The sequence below is a fragment of the Helianthus annuus genome, chromosome 2 (genome assembly GCF_002127325.2).
Source record: "Helianthus annuus cultivar XRQ/B chromosome 2, HanXRQr2.0-SUNRISE, whole genome shotgun sequence".
Taxonomy (NCBI): Eukaryota; Viridiplantae; Streptophyta; class Magnoliopsida; order Asterales; family Asteraceae; genus Helianthus; species Helianthus annuus.
Genome location: NC_035434.2, coordinates 51,875,320 through 51,879,368, shown reverse-complemented (window position 1 = coordinate 51,879,368; position 4,049 = coordinate 51,875,320).

Below are 4,049 nucleotides of genomic sequence, written 5' to 3'. Positions count from 1 at the left end.
TTGGCGACATCGTTTGGTGTCCAATACTTCTCTGATTCTATCGCGAAATACGGTAGCGATACCTTGCGGTGTTGGGAACTTCATAAAACCTCTCGCCGTGGAGACTATGGCGTCTAACTTTCCCAGGGTGAACCTTCCGATAATCACATTGTGGTATGACTCAGCGCAGACCACAAGGAAGGTTAGTAGTATGGTTCTTTCTTTGGGTGATTGCCCGAAAGTTACCGGGAAAGTGATTTGACCGATAGGATCGACCTTCTCTCCTGTGAAACCTTTGATAGGGGCGTGTACTGATTCAAGCAGCTTCTTATCTTCTGGTTGCATTCTGTTAAAGCAATGTTCATAGATGATATCCTCTGAGCTTCCGGTGTCGACTAGGATCCGCCTCATGCGGTAGTCTCCTACCGCCGCGGAGATGATCAGGGCGTCTGTGGTGAGATGCAAATCTTCCATTCGCGGTTCTATAGTCATTGTTGCCAACATCCAAGGCTCGAGCGTGGAGAAACTTCGCTTCGCCCCCCTTCCTATGTCGGCACAAACCATGTTCAGCTCGCGCGGCCTTTTGCCTGCCGCCTTGTCGTTCTCTTCCTTGACCACGGGCGGGCCTTGTTTGATATCTCGCACTAGGTGTGCCAATTTTCCCGACTTCACGAAATATTCGATCTGTTTCTTAAGCTGGAAACAGTCGTTGGTATCGTGCCCGCTCCCCTTGTGATACTCGCAGTACTTACTCGTATCTTTGTTCGGGTTGTCTTTCAGTGGTTTTGGTGGGTTGAGCCTGAGGTTTTCTGAGGCAAGAATTTCTGCTGGAGTTTTGCTTAAATTGGGATATTCAGACCGAGGTTTTGACGTCTCATTCCTTGAATAGGAGCTTCGGTGCCTGTCATACCGCGAGTCCTTGTCGTTTCTCTGATATCGGTCTCCCCTGTGCTTGCTTTTTGACCCCCGGTGATCTTTTTCCTCCTGATTTTTTAGGGCTTCTTTCTTTCTATTGGCCGCGTGGCTGGCCGCTACCGCTTTCTCTTGTATAACATATACTTTGGCTATTCGCAGTATCTCATCTATGGTCGGGGGTACCCCGTCCCTTCCATGCAGTGTTCTCAGTAGTTCGTCATCGTTAACCCCTTGGAGGAACGCTCCGCATGCCAGATCGTTGGTGACGCCTGGTATCGCCAGGCTTTCTTTGTTGAACCTGATGATAAAGTTTTCTACCGTCTCATTGTCTCGACGACGAATATGGAGGAGTTCGTTCCTATCCTTCGTGTGTCGGCGCTGCTGACTGAACTGTAGGATAAACTTTGACTCCAAATCTTCAAAACTGTCTATCTCGCCCGTGGGTAAGCTGTCCCACCATACTCGTGCCGCTCCCACTAGGGTTTGTACGAACATTTTACACCATAAAGGCATGGGCCAGCAGGCCACTTCACCCGTGCTCTTAAATAAATTGAGATGGTCATCCGGGTCAGTGAGGCCATCGTACTTACCGACTGTTTGGGGCATTTTTGGTTTTTCTTTGATAGGAGCTTCGGCGATCCTACGAGTGAATTTGGATCGGAATGTCGCATCTACCGGCTTGTATGGCCTGGTTAATTCGTCTTCCTCCACATTCACGGGCTGTGCCGGTGGAACATTTACACCCGGGGCAGGCCCTGTCCCCAGACCGGAGTTTTCCAAAGGGGTCATCCGGGGTCTGATCACATTTTCTCTGTCGTGCACAGGTTCAGTTGGCGCTTGGGTATACATTGGTTGTGGAGTCGGAAAGTTCCACCATGGCGGCATGTAAGCCGCGTACGGCGATTGAGAGCTTCCTTGCGCTGTTCCTTGAAACGGATAAGCTGTTCCTCCGTATGAGGGTAAATACCCAAAAGGGGGTGCATAGCAATACCCCGGGAAATACATTTGATTTCCGGGTGTGACAGGGGCATTCATTACCCCTGTTGGCATGATGACCGGCTGATGAGGTGGTGTAGATAACGCTGCCGTAAGCGCGGCTGAGTATAATGGCGGCATTGGGTTAGAAACCAACGGCTGGTAGTACTGGGGAGTACTGGCTTCTGATATTAAGATACTGGGGCTCGCCGAGGTGATAACGGGAGTGGAGTAGAGGCGTGAAGCTTGTGAAAAAACAGTTGTTCCCGGAGCGAATGTGTTGCCGCCCGTCCCCTCCAACCTCCTTGGTGGTGTTTGTGAGGGCATATAGAGGAAAGGGTTTGTAACCGCGGTCTGGGAAGAGACGGTGGTGATATTATCAAAACCCGGAGGTGGCCCTTCCGCCTCGAACTCTGGATCTAACGACCTCGTGACGGCCGGGGAAGGCTGTGGAACGGTGCTGGTTCCCGTCCCTAGTGCCAAATTGTTACTTGTCAACGTCTGACCAGCCATGTTCTCCTCACTTGTCATGAAGTTCTTGTCGCTAAATAGGTCCCACGGATGGCGCCAATGAAGAAACACTGACCTGAACAGCACCAACGGCTTCAATGATTAGTGACTCGAACATTTGGCTGCAAAACAGAAACACCGTTAGGACTCGTTACAGGAATGGGGTTATTCCTGTAACCACCCTCCGGCGTGAGAATAAGTATTTGTTTATGAGAGAAGCTTTGGAGAAGGAGATGTATGAGAACAAGATGATCATACCTTATACGTTTGTCTCTATATATAGGTTTTCCATTAGGGTTTCCTTTATCCCAGGATGTATTCCGATAAATTAGAGATTTACACGATCTTCCCGAAAAGTTGGAGATTTAGTTGTGCACCTTCCATGTAGATATGGAAGGTTCTAGAATAAACGTTTGCATTTATATAAATATAAAAGGTTGTAACCGGGTCGGGTTGACCGATGCGGGTCACACCTCGTCAAATATATTGTTAGAAAAAATAGAATATTTATAACTTAAATTTGAAGATAATATATTATTAGAAAAAATAGAATGATTCTATCCGACATTCAAAATAAGATAAGATTTAATATTAATTGATTATTTATTATTTAATTAACTGATATAAGATAAGTATAAAAAGGCAGGAAATTACAAATGTAGACGCCTTCAATGAATGACACTTGTCACTTATTGGTTTCTTTTATTATATAGTATAGATATTGTATGTATATATATGTCTGTGAGGAACATTTGTCCTCATTTGGACCGTCCTGAACGACAAGAAGAAGACGGAGAGGACGTGACGGGAGGGGAGGCGAGATGGAGGATCAAACGGTGCCGGGCCGGGACAGTGGAGGACGAACCTCCATACCGTCCAGCCTTAGAAAGCCGCGTGAAAACGCATGACGTCAGCAGTACAATGTTACCGGTTCATCGGACACTACATTCTCCCATTACACAGCCGTTCAAATAAAACATAATCAACCCAATAATATCACGCCACGTAAGCATACCGGGAGATCCTTTGCAAAACACACTGACCAAACAACAACTCCAGTTTAGCTCATTAACCACAACTTCTCAAATTAAACCCTGGTTAAATCTGATCCTATAAATGCACCCCCATTATTACAACCTTTATTCACTCTCTAAAACACACATTTAACGGTGAAAGAGAGTCTGCAATCACGTTATCCGGTTAGGGTATAAGGAGTGGTTAATCACTTAAAAGTGGTAAACTTAAAAATCAACCAATCAGAGTGTGTCACGTCAATCAGTGAAAAGTGTTTAAACTATGCTGAAAAGTGTTGGCAATGGTGAGACACTTGCTGAAGTGGTAAACTTTTTTTTTTGTTTTTTTTAACTTAAGATAAAATGGAAAAAAAAAACATCAAACTTTTATAAATAAAAAAAGCATTACATTAAAATCTAAGTTTAAAGAAACTAAAAATTACAAGGCCATCCATATTTTTTTTGTGATCTCACGTTTTCTAGCGAGTGTAATTTCCAACATCGAAGGGTGAACATTGTCGGTAGGCCGATTAAACGTCTACAAGTCCTTGTCGTACATTGTTTGTCGCAACGGCTCTCGTTGCTCATCCGCCAAGGTCAAATATTTTTCTTCTCATACACGTTTAATATCCATTAATTTTTTTTCATGGCCTTGTA